The 13,495-nt window shown below is 38.2% G+C and overlaps 1 long non-coding RNA gene across 1 annotated transcript; it reads right to left on the minus strand.

Moving 5' to 3' along the window:
• Positions 1-1,828: 1,828 nt before the first annotated feature.
• Positions 1,829-13,404, minus strand: LOC125382019. Its single transcript, XR_007222141.1, has 2 exons — positions 13,277-13,404; positions 1,829-2,783 (listed from the first exon to the last, which is right to left on the minus strand). It is a non-coding gene; the product is annotated as an uncharacterized LOC125382019 (long non-coding RNA).
• Positions 13,405-13,495: the final 91 nt, after the last annotated feature.

Below are 13,495 nucleotides of genomic sequence, written 5' to 3' on the forward strand. Positions count from 1 at the left end.
GTTGTTACCCTGTCTGGCGCTCGGCATTAAGGGGATAAAACAAGAACCGGTCGGCTCGGAGTCAGTATACTGTGTCAAAGTGGGGTATTCATGTTAAACTGCGGCATGGTATCCCAGTGGGCTAGTACTATAAATCGGCATCAGTCGCACGTACGCACGCACGCACGCACGCACGCACACACACACGTACATGCACATCGCTATATAAGTGCAATAATCTTGGACGCGACGTTAGACCCCATTTCACCTCACCTCAAATTATAACTGGCTTCATTTGCACGTATACTAGTATGTGTGAGTATGGGTAGATAAACAGACGGACAGATAAATTTCGAATCATGAGATAAATTATTATATATGGTATATGAACATTTTGAAGTAAGTTATGATATACAATGTATATTGATTAAGAGGTTAGACATGGGTTTCCATAAATACATGAAGAGGTATACCGTGGTTATCAGTTTGGATATTTCTATGTTATCTCCAAGACCAGGAAGAAGATTGATAGAACGTTTGATCTATTCCAAGACGTTTACATAGTCCACACCTTACACTTTGAGTATTTTATCCAGGTAAGACATGTCGCATATCGTGTCGCTTTTTCCAGTATTTGAAGACCTGTTGACTCCAGTTGTCAGATTCAACGCTGGGAAGGAATGTTGGAATGTTCAGCATGATAACCCTTGATTTGGTGACTCCGAACATGACTGTCTACTGTCTCGCAATTAAGTGGATTGATAAAAGCATCCTGTTTGACAAATATTTTAAATTTCAAGAAGAAAAAATAAAACTTAATATTTTGATTATATCGAAGCACTGAGATGTAATTTAAAGTGTTTACTTGCATGAATGAGTAGGGGCCTCATGCAAAGTCAGTTGAGTTGTTGCTACAAATATTACGTATACATTCTTTATAAGCATTTAGTTGGATTAGAACATGAGAAGGAGTATTACTATGGACAACAACTTCTTTATTATACATAGTTCACCTGTTGTTGGGGCAAGAGTTAGCTCTGGAACGTCGTGTTTGTAAAATAAAGAAGTTGTTATCCATAATAACACTCCTTGGCTTTACGTATGTACATAGACGCACATATATAACGACTGACCACGACTCATCCATCAATCTATTATAGCGAGTGCGCAGGATTTCTGCAACGCGCAACATTAGGTTCGTTGAAGCGGATTGTTCCTCTTGCTTTTGCGTTTTGGATTTACATGATCTGTCCTTGTTCATTTCTATATTGATTTACAGTTTGGTGATGTTGCTGTACTTTGAAAACGTTGTACATCTTCTTGTGTTTTTCGAACCTTTCTCTAAAGAGATCGGATTGGCGCAATTGCCTTCTTCGTAAATCTGTTTATCTTGTTATCTGTTTTTGGCATACGTCTTCAATACGTCATGTATGCATTCAGTGACTGAAAGCGATGCGAAATGTCATAACAACAAGCTCATCTGTGACAAACGAAGTAGGGGGGGGGGGGGGGGGGGGGGACACCCAAGAAGTTTCGTAGATTGCGCATAAGTGGGGAATCGAACCCGGTCCTCGTTTGGATGAACGAGCCTTAACCACTGAACTACCCCTTCGGGAAGCCAGTTGGTCAGACATATCATCTCACATACCACAATCTGCCAATGGCGTAGTTACAAAAATTCTATGTGTCGTTTGATTATCTCAGTTCGCATCGTGAAATATCAAAATGATTTTTTTTTGGTAATTGAATTGTTTAAATATGAAATAAAGGTATGAAAGTTAAACAAATGATTAAAATCTAGCATGACAATGACAACAGTTCAATAGAACGCAGTAAAGAAACACGTCTATTTCTTTGAAAAAGAAATTATTCATATTATTTTATTTAATTTCAGAGATTATTTAGTCTTCAATACAAAACTATGGATAGCAACTTATCATACTAGGTGGATTTGTGGGGGGAAATCCCGATTTGTTGTTGACTCACTGACGCTTGTTGACAATGACAACAGTTCTATAAAAGCTATATGCGCAGTAAAGAAACACGTCTATTTATTTGAAAAGAAATTATTCATATTATATTATATACTTTCAGAGATTATTAAGTCTTCAATACAAAACTATTTATGGCAACTTATCATACTAGGTGGATTTGTGGTGGGAAATCCCGATTTGTTGTTGACTCACTGACGCTTGTTGACAATGACAACAGTTCTATACAAGCTACATGCGCAGTAAAGAAACACGTCTATTTGTTTGAAAAGAAATTATTCATATTATATTATATACTTTCAGAGATTATTAAGTCTTCAATACAAAACTATTTATGGCAACTTATCATACTAGGTGGATTTGTGGTGGGAAATCCCGATTTGTTGTTGACTCACTAACGCTTGTTGACAATGACAACAGTTCTATACAAGCTACATGCGCAGTAAAGAAACACGTCTATTTGTTTGAAAAGAAATTATTCATATTATATTATTTACTTTCAGAGACTATTAAGTCTTCAATACAAAACTATTTATCGGAACATACTAGGTGGATTTGTGGTGGGAAATCCCGATTTGTTGTTGACTCACTGACGCTTGTTGACAATGACAACAGTTCTATATAAGCTATATGCTATATTCATTGAGGCGTGTCGTTGATTCACCGACGCATGTTGGAGATGAATAACACTTTGGTGAACCCGGTATTACGGATGGGTCGATGTCAAACATCGTAAACATCACTTTGGTGACAATCCTTGGGATCCATACGTCAGGACTGTTGCACCACTGAACATTTCTTGGGAACATGTATCTGGAACAAAGCGAACAAACTGATACCATCACACTCGAATACATTAAACCCTAACACAGTCACGCTAGTCGAGTATTGTTCCACCACCCCAGGGTCCCGGATACAAAAACTACACTCATGAATAGCCTCAGTCACAAACATGCCGGGATGAATGGGGTGTTACTGGGACATACATATTCACTGTATAAACTGTTATTTTTATTTTCGTTTTGGTTGTTTATATATTCTTTTTTATTTTCAATACATATTTTGATGAGCAGAATGTGATACAGTCTTTCTGAATGTATTTTTAAGTTTAGTAAGTTTAGTTTAGTAATATTGATATGATAAGTAATATTGATATGATAGTAATATTGATATGATAGTAATATTGATATGATAGTAATATTGATATGATAGTTTGATAGTAATATTGATTTGATAGTAATATTGATATGATTGTAATATTGATATGATAGTAATATTGATATGATAGTAATATTGATATGATAGTAATATTGATATGATAGTAACATTGATATGATAGTAATATTGATATGATCGCAATATTGATATGATAGTAATATTGACATGCAGCGTTAGCATAAAATGGACAGGTTCTTCGGGAGGATGAAACCGATGAATAAAATCAGTATTGGTTGGAGTACTTTTTGTAAATATGCAAATAAACAAGGTCAGGTACGTACTATTTTCAGTGTCACCACATTAACATGACGTCTCCCTTGTCTTTCAAACCTCCATTAAAGCATAGTATTATGCCATGCAATGTGCTTATTATCATTATCAAAAGTTGCTATATATGAAATAATGACGATGCAGCGTGACAAGTTTAAGTTGGAACTATTCGGTCTGTTGTCAGTGTCGGTTGACTAAGACTGACCTTGTGACGTAATGTATTAATGCGCACGTTCAGGAAAATGTGCAGTGTTAAGGTACGGTTTGAGAGGTGGTGCGATTTCCAAGAAATATTATGTGAAAAGGGGTTGTCACGCTTTTGTGTTGTTAGGATGGTGAATATCTGGTGAATACACTGTGCACTATGTAATGCAATATGTAATTTTATAAATGATATTTTCCATCGCCAAACACACGTGATAGCATACTACGTATTATGCAGAGTGGCATGCACATATAGATGTGTGCTTGTGGTATGCCTGTATAGGTGGCATGTGTATGTAGTATGAATGTATATAGTCCAAGTTGTTTGGAATTGCTCAAAATCTGTTTGATCAGGGTTCCGAAAACCTGGCATCATCAGTATTTGATAGTGATTCCTTCACACATGCTGATTTTATAGTTAGAATCGTACAATGGATTTCTTATGATTATGGAAATGGATTGTGTCGCTCTTATATACAAATTCAAACCTGGTTTTGTTTGTTTGTTTGTTGTGTAACGCAGCACTCAGCAATATTCCAGCTATATATGGGCTGTCTGTAAAATAATCTAGTCTGGACCAGACAATCCAGTGATTGACATCATGAGCATCGATCCACGCCATTGAGATCGATGACATGCATCAATTATGGCCGCGAGCCTGACCACCCGATCCCGTTAGTCGCCTCTTACGACAAGCATAGTTGCCTTTTACGGCAAGCATGGTATCATATCTATTAGATAGTGATTCTGTTACACATGCTCCTGGCATATATACATGTGGTCGGAAGCGCATTAGAGGTTTCATATGAGTATGGAAAGGGTGTTGTCGCTATATTCAATGTATTAGGCTGTATGAATGCATTCGGCTGCATGTGTCTCGTTATGTGTCATAGTACTGTCTCTTTGTTTCTGACAAATCTGTCAACACGGTGCTGTCGTGATTTGCCATTGTGGAATAATGGCTACTGTGCATTAATTTTCAAATATAGTGAGTAGTTCATTCCACGTTGACATGACTCAGAACTAATAGAACTTTAGTTGAGGTGAGGTGAAATTGGGTTTAACGTTTAATGCACTTATATAGCGACGTGCATGCACGTGTGTGTGTGTGGCTGCTTGTCCGGACTGATGCCGATTTATAGTGCTAGCCCACTGAGATACCATGCCGCAGTTTAACATGAATACCCCACTCAGACACAGTATACTGACTCCGAGCCGACCAGTCCTTGTTTTAGCCCCTTAATGCCGAGCGCCAGACAGGGTAACAACAAGTACCATCTTTTAACGTCTTTTGGTGTGACGCGGCCGGGGATCGACGGGCGGACGCTCTACCACTAGACCACGGAGGCGGTCTATAGAACTTTAGAGGTTTGTTTTGTCATTACCGCTGCCGTGGGCGGTGTGGGTATGGGTGTGGGTGGGAGAACGATCTTACTCCTCTTATAATAACTCCAAAAACTCCACAATAAATTGAATGCTTACAGCAGTGTTGGAAACACCCACTAAAAAAAGCATATACATAAAAAGTGCAAGCAGTATCACATGGCTCCGAATAAATGCCTCAATGTCACAAAGCAATATTACCTGTTTGTATCCATAAAAAAATTTTTTTTATTTATATAATGGTCGAAGTCAAAGGATTCTAGTGAAAAAGTCGACTCTTCCTATCAATACGTAAGATCTAAAAGTGTTCTGTATAAGCATTTCTTATCACTACAGTAAACTACGGTTAAAGCGAACACGCTTATAACGAACTGACGGATATAACGAACTTACTTTTTGGTCCCGACTATTTGCTGTAGTTATGCTGTATATATGCTTATGACGAACTACGGTTATAACAAACTAAATTTAGTAGTCCCTTTGAGTTCGTTATAACCGTAGTTTACTGTATTATTAGTAAACACGTATAAAGCGATTGTTCTGTTCAATGAGCACTTCAATGACAAATCCCATTCAAAGCCAATATGTTTAACGCTGACAGATGCAGGTTTAATTAACTTCCCTGATCCATTTTCGGGCAACGAGTGCTTCGGTGGAATCGATGTATGAGTGTAAGCCCCTTAGTCGGGTCTGGAGAATGAGGAAGTTGTCGAGATGCTATGTTTAGGTAGGACCTATAATGTGTACTGTGTGTAGGCCAGTATAAACATGTGAGTATCTATAAACCGTGCTGTGTTGACGCATGGAGATGGCTGGACTGACGGAGCTGTAACGGGTGGGTACGACATTGTGGACGGTGTCCCCAGATAAACCCCATGGCTACTTAAGATCTTGAATAAACACTTCTATGTCATGTTACGACATGTAATGATTTATAACTTTTTTATAACATTTTGTCCGTGCGCATGTCACTGGAGGTAAACCGACTACCCTGAGGAGGGTAGGTGTGGGCGGGTTGTATATTTTTTAGACTTTTATATCTGTTTGAGTTTTTGTTGTTGTTTGTTTTGTTGTTATTAATTTGGGGGGTTGTTCTTTTGTGTGTGTTTTTTGTTTGTGTTTTCTGATTTTTGGGGTGGTGGGGGTTGATTGTGTTCCGGGTCTACCGTTTAACGCTTTAATACTTGATATTCCCAGCCAATCACTTAGACAATCATTGACTGGCCATGAATATATTTACGATAGCAAAAACTGAGATCGAATCAGGACGTTAAACGTTGCTCAAGTTAGGAGCACTTTTATTACTTATCAGCCTAAGATATATGTGACACTGACCAACACGGTTAATGCGTTATACAACTCTTCATTGTAAACAACATACAGTGTGCTGAACATTACATTTTTCTTTTCAAATTTTCAATCAACAAGGAAGAAACTAAATTAAAAGCTTCTGAAACAAATCGCTAACTTATAAATTACAATCAGTAGAACAACCAGTATTCGCCACTGTATGGTGATAATGTATTTTGGTACAGGACTTGAATAATGGGATAAAAATAACATTATAAAATATGTCAAGAACAATATGGAGAAAGAGTTTACCTAAACAAATCAGATACATATCAGATTGTAAATACTTCTTTATATTTTGAAAGAGATGTTTAAAAATATTTTTGTTCAGTCCCTTTGGGATTTTTAATTCATTTTAACCTCTAAGAGTTCTGAAGGATTTATGTAAAATAACATGCAGTCATGTTCGTTCGAGGCTGATTATTCTCACGTTAGCGTTTTGGATTCACATTATCTGTTCTTGTTTATTTCTGTAATGGTCTGATTAAAGTTTGACAACGTTTCCATGGATCGTTGGACATTTTCTTGTATCTCAGGGGCGGTGGGGTAGCCTAGTGGTTAAAGCGTTCGCTCGTCACGCCGAAGACTCGGGTTCGATTCCCGACATGGGTACAATGTGTGAAGCCCATTGCTGGTGTCCCCCGCCGTGATATTGCTGGAATATTGCTAAAAGCGGCGTAAAACCATACTCACTCACTCACTTGTATCTCAGACTTTGTCTGAAGAGGTCGGATTGGCGCGTCTGCCTACTTTGTGATTTTGTTTATTTTTATACTTGTTCTTGAAATGATTGTTCAACATTAAATGTATGTATTAAAAAACTGCAAGAGGGGCGGTGGGATAGCCTAGTGGTTAAAGCGTTGGCACGTCATGCCGAAGACCCGGGTGCGATTCCCCACATGGGTACAATGGTGTTCTCCCGCCGTAATATGTCTGGAATATTGCTGAAAGCGGCGGAAAACCATACTCACTCATTCACTACATACAAAATGCCATGGGAAAAAACGAAATGAGTACCGGTGGTCTGTGACTCGAAACGGAAACAGCCAGAATGAGCACGTTGCAAACACGTAGAAAATCGAACCCGGTTTTCGGTAGAATGCGCGAACCTTAACCACCGAGTTGCCCCATCATGAAGCCTAACGCGACGTTAACCCCTTTCACCTCACCTCACCTCACCTCACCTCACCTCACCTCACCTCACCTCACCTCACCTCACCCGTAAAGAAACACGTTTACCTGTTTGAATAAGAAATTATTCATGTCATATTCTTTACTTTCAGTGAATAGTTAGTCTTCAATATAAAAGTATTTACAGCAACTCATCATATTAGGTGGATTTGTGGGGGGAAATCCCGATTTGGTGTTGATTCATTGACGCTTGTTGACAATGACAACAGTTCTATATAAGCTATATGCGCTGTAAAGAAACACGTTTGTTTGTTTGAAAAAGAAATGATTCATATTATATTATTTACTTTGAGAGATAATTCAGTCTTCAATACAAAACTATTTATAGCAGCTTATAGCAGGTGGAAAGGGGTGGGAATACTGATTTGGTGCTGATTCATTGACGCTTGTTGTTGATCCACTGACGCTTGTTGTTGATTCTCCGACGCGTTTTGAAGATGATTAACACTTTGGGAAATCCGGTATCACGGGCGGGTAGATGTCAAATATTACAAACATGACTTTGGTGACGTCAGTACTGTGGCACCACTTAACATTTCTGGAGAAAGTGTATCTGGGGGACCAGGAACAAAGCTCACAAACTGACACCATCACACTCGAATCCATTAAATCCGGATACTGCCCAGTGTATTGTTCCCTCATCCCAGTGGCCCGGATACAAAAACTACACCAGAGAATAGCCACAGTCACATGCTGGAATGAGTCATGTGTTCACTGAGGTGTAACCGGGGTATCAACATCCTTAAGAATTACTATTACCTTTTTCATTGTGTTTATGGTCATATTTTCAATGCATTCGTATTTTGATGATGGAAATGTTTTCCGAAACATCTTTACGTTTAATGCATCGAAATTAATACCCCGAAGATGATCGAAAAATGTTATAAAAATACATCCTCTGTATTGTTATCATAATGTATTTCAAAAGACATACATTGCGCTTCCATACTTCCCATAGCCCGTGAAGATTCGGGGTAGAATAGGTCTTCAGCCACCCATGCTGGCTGTAAAAGGCGACTATCCTTGTCGTAATAGGCGACTAGCGGAATCGGGTGGTCAGACTCGCCGACTTAGTTGATGCATGTCATCGATCCAAATTGCGTGGATCGATGTTCATGTTGTCAATCACTGGATTGTCTGGTCCAGACTCGATTGCTTACAGACCGCCTCCATATAGCTGGAATATTACTTACTTACTTTGGAGATTTAACGTGCGCTTTCCGACTGATGCGTATTTCGCACACGGGCTGGAATATTGCTGAATGAGGCGTTAAACAACAAACAAACAAACAAACAAACCACCGGCAGCACATTGTCTCACTGCATCAGCTCAACGTTCCTCCCAGCTAGTCTCCACGTGAGATGAGGCATCATTTTTGTTTCAGTAATAAGTCGACATCATACAATTTAATTTTCGAAACCTGTGTAAAACCGCTTTGTCATCAGTTTTCATTGTACATGCATATCTTTCTGATCCCTTTAATTAAACATGCCACCACGATTCGAACAAAATTTAGAATTTAAACACAGTGCTTTTCATTGGACATTAACTCAAATATGATAAAGATGTATAATATAAATTAGAATCAAATGTACAATCAGAGGTACTCGCAAAACAAATATTACATCAGGGCATTCAACGAAGTTGTTACAATATTACTAAAATTATGTACAAATAAACCAAGGTAAGATCATGGTGAGTAGAAAACGTGAGTGGTAGCGTGAAGGACATCAAATCAAGAGGTTGTAGATTCATATCTCGCTGTTTTTAAAAGTGTTGTGTTAACAAAAAATAATGATTGAAAGTAAATTATTAAACTCGGACGGAAACGGAACGAAATCAATGACACGCCAATACCCCCATTAAATGCTAAAACACATAAATATATAAGGCGCCCCTTTTTCAATAATTACATCCAATCAATTTCAAGTGGTGGGGGAGTTGGGGTGGGGTGGGGTGGGTACAGGTCTAGATCTATCCCACGTTCAGCTGTTAAACACAACCTTGAATACCCAAGATGCTTTGAAAGTACGGGACAAGGATCGCGCCTAGGTTTGTGTTTAGGACTAAACACATATCTTTTCCAGTGAATCTTGCCCTTGCCTTTCATAGATATAATGTTACATTTAACAGAAAACGCCGGGCACGATGACAAAGCAATGTAATCATTATTAGCTATTTCATTTGGTGCACATGACCACGACAGAAACTCTCTGTCCAAATTATAAACTCGAGACTTGCACAACAGGACGAGTTACGTGAAGCCGCGAAGTAGGTTAACCGGATTCATCAAAATTCTTATTCCTCCCGAGGAAAAGTTTCGAAATAGATCGCATTCCGATGTTACCATGAACCACCCTGGGTACTCAACCCAGGGTCCTGTTTATAAGATTATTAAGACCACCAGCTGTTTGTGCATGTGCTGACAATTTCAACCAATCACGTTACGTTTAGGGACCAGGAAGATACGTCAAGCATGTCTTGTAATGACCCATTAAACTCGTTTTCATGCCAACAATTTTCAGGATAAAAGAGTTATTCATTAACAAGAACTGTAAATTCCCCGAAAACTGAATTATGAGCTAAATAATTTTACTCTAAAAATGAACACCTCTTCACTTTCGTAGGTAAGACAAGAGAGCTAGACAAATCGTGCCGTTTCAAGAAATTCAAAAAAGCTCATGCCAGAGAATAATTAGTCTCGACTATCTGCCGATACAGTTTCCATAGGGCGTAAAGGGCAATATAGTTATGACAATTATGTGAATGTTTCACTGAAAATCATTGATGACACAAGGTGTCACGCTCTATTACACGGTAGCTCACCCGCCACTTAAAACATACTAGGTGCCAGTGAGTAAAGCGGCGTGAAAGATTATTGTATTGGATAGCATTGCGTATCATCTTGAGAAACGATGTGTCGGTTTTTATCAGTTCCTCTGAAAGTCTACCATAAAATCTCAGGATGACTTAATCAGGCATTTGATGCTGAAACCTTTGATTGAAAAATCCCGCGTTGTAAGCATAAACGGTCTTTCCATGGGATATCATAGCATCGCGTATCATCTTGAGAGGCGACGTTTCAGTTTTAAACAATTTCTCTGAAAGTTTACCATAAAATATCTTGAAGATTGAACAGAAATTTGGTGCTGAAAACGTCTTGAAAAGTTTAGTTGTAAGCGTTATTGGTTTTTCCATGAAATTTAAAATTACACGCTCTAACACACCTAAGCATTTGAAGAATGCACACACCATAAGCTGGTGACGGTGCATTGTTTAACAGGAAGAGAAATCGGAGTCATCCTTTGTCGTGCTTGTTATCATTACCAAATAATAGTCTAACATACAAAAATCTGTGTTCAAAAAACAAGTCTCAGTTGAAACTTTTGTGCCTGTTGTCACTGTCATTTGACTCAGCACTGGTCTTGTGACGTAATATGTTGATTTGCACGTTAAGGAACATTTGCAGTATTAAGGTACAGTTTGAGAGATGGGAATAGACTTTTCGATGAAATAATTCAAGAATGACATTACAAGATAAAGAGGTTGTCACGATTGTGGGTTTGGGGATGGTAAATATCCTGTATTGGGAAGAAACACAGTGTGCTATGTAATGCAATGTTTGTTAACGTCTATGTAAAGTGATATGAATTATGCACATAAGTATGTATGTACATATGAATGTGTGCTTGTGGTATGTATATACATATGCATGTGTGCTTGTGGTATGCATGTACATACGAATGTCTGCTTGTGGTATGCATGTACATGTGTGGTAAGTATTTTCATATGAATGTGTGCTTATGGTATGTATGTACATATGCATGTGTGCTTATGGTATGTATGTGCATATGAATATCTGCTTGTGGTATGTATGTACATACGAATGTCTGCTTGTGGTATGTATATACATATGCATGTGTGCTTGTGGTATGTTTGTACATATGCATGTCTGCTTATAGTATGTATGTACATATGAATGTGTGCTTGTGGTATGTATGTACATACGAATGTCTGCTTGTTGTATGTATGTACACATGCATGTGTGCTTATGGTATGTATATACATACAAATGTCTGCTAATGGTATGTATGTGCATATAAATGTGTGCTTATGGTATGTATGTACATACGCATGTCTGCTTGTGGTATGTATATACATATGCATGTGTGCGTGTGGTATGTATGTACATATGCATGTGTGCTTATGGTATGTATGTACATATGAATGTGTGCTTGTGCTATGTATATACATATGCATGTCTGTTTGTGGTATGTACGTAAATATGCATGTGTGCTTATGGTATATATGTACATACATATGAATGTGTGTTTGTGGTATGTTTGTACATACGAATGTCTGCTAATGGTATGTATGTACATATGAATGTCTGCTAATGGTATATATGTACATATGAATGTGTACTTGTGCCTATGTCAGTGGTATGTATATGTGTATGATGTGTGAATGTATTTAGTCCTTGCGCTTTTGAATTGCTCAAAGGGTGTTTGATCAGAGTTTAGCGATTCATAAATACATGCTCGTGATATAGCTGGAATCGCACAGTAGACTCAAATTGTAGCAGAGGTTTCTTATAGTGGACATGTGGGGGACATCTTCCATATGTCCGATTCAATTGCCTATTTCGACTTGTACCATATGTTCCCATGTTTTTTTAAGATGAACCATTGACTTTCCTTTGCATGTGTTTGTGACTGGCAACTTTTCAGGAACACCTGGTATTATCAGTATTTCATAAGGATTCATGCTCATAATAAAGTCGGAATTGTGCTGTCGACTCTAAAGCAGATTTCTTATGAAAATGGAAAGAGTTTTGTCTCGTTTATTTATGATAATGGAAATATTTTGTCGCTATTATTTACACCTGGTACCAGGTCATGATAGCGATCACTAAACACTTGCTTCTCATAATGATGGACAGGGTTTTGTGGCTTGTTTTAACATTATTTACGACACGACTTATTAAAAGGCGACTAAGCTTGTTGTAAGAGGCGGCTAGCGAGATCGGATGGTCAGCCTCGCTGACTTGGTTGATACATATCATTGTATCCCAATTGCGTTGATCGATGCTCACGATGTCAATCTCTGGATTGTCTGGTCCAGACTTGATTATTTACAGACCGCCGTCATATAGCTGGAATATTGCTGAGTGCGGCGTTAAACAAGAAACCAACCAACAAACCAACTCCGCAATTCCCTATCAATTGAGGGACAATTACCAACACCCATGGATATTTTGATGAATGAACATTAATGTATTGTATGGATTACATACAAATCTCACTAAGTATATGTTTTACATTTTGCATGCATGGAGGAGGGGATGAAAGGGGAATGCACATGTTTGTTTTCTGTTTCTAATAACTTGTGGAGGAGATTGGTAAAAATTAAACATGGAGCAAGCATCAAATTAGTGATAGATGTGACAGATCTCACAGGGTAACATTCAACAGACTCATTACCGTGTGGTCATGTTTACGTTTTAATAAACAGTTTCGAAGAAATGGAAAAAAATGGAAATGATTTAAATTGCAAAATGAGAGAAGAAATTAGTAGTCAATGTTTTTTTACAGACTGTCGTCATATAGCTGGACTATTGATGAGTGTGGCGTTAAACAACAAACAAACAAACGAACACTACAACATTAAACGCTTGCTTTGTCATTACCGCTGCCTGGGGCTGTGTGGGTGGGGATCAGTTCAACATCTTAAACTCTTCGTGATATCCTGGTGACTTATCATTGTCCCTCTGAGACAATTAATTGAATGCTAGCTTACAGCTGTGTTGGAAACACGTCCTGAAAAAAAGCATATGAATAAGAGTGAGTGAGTGAGTGAGTGAGTTGGGTTAAACACCGCTTTTAACAGTATTACAGTTATATCACGG

This window comes from Haliotis rufescens, unplaced genomic scaffold (genome assembly GCF_023055435.1).
Source record: "Haliotis rufescens isolate VD_foot unplaced genomic scaffold, xgHalRufe1.0.p SCAF_2, whole genome shotgun sequence".
Lineage (NCBI taxonomy): Eukaryota > Metazoa > Mollusca > Gastropoda > Lepetellida > Haliotidae > Haliotis > Haliotis rufescens.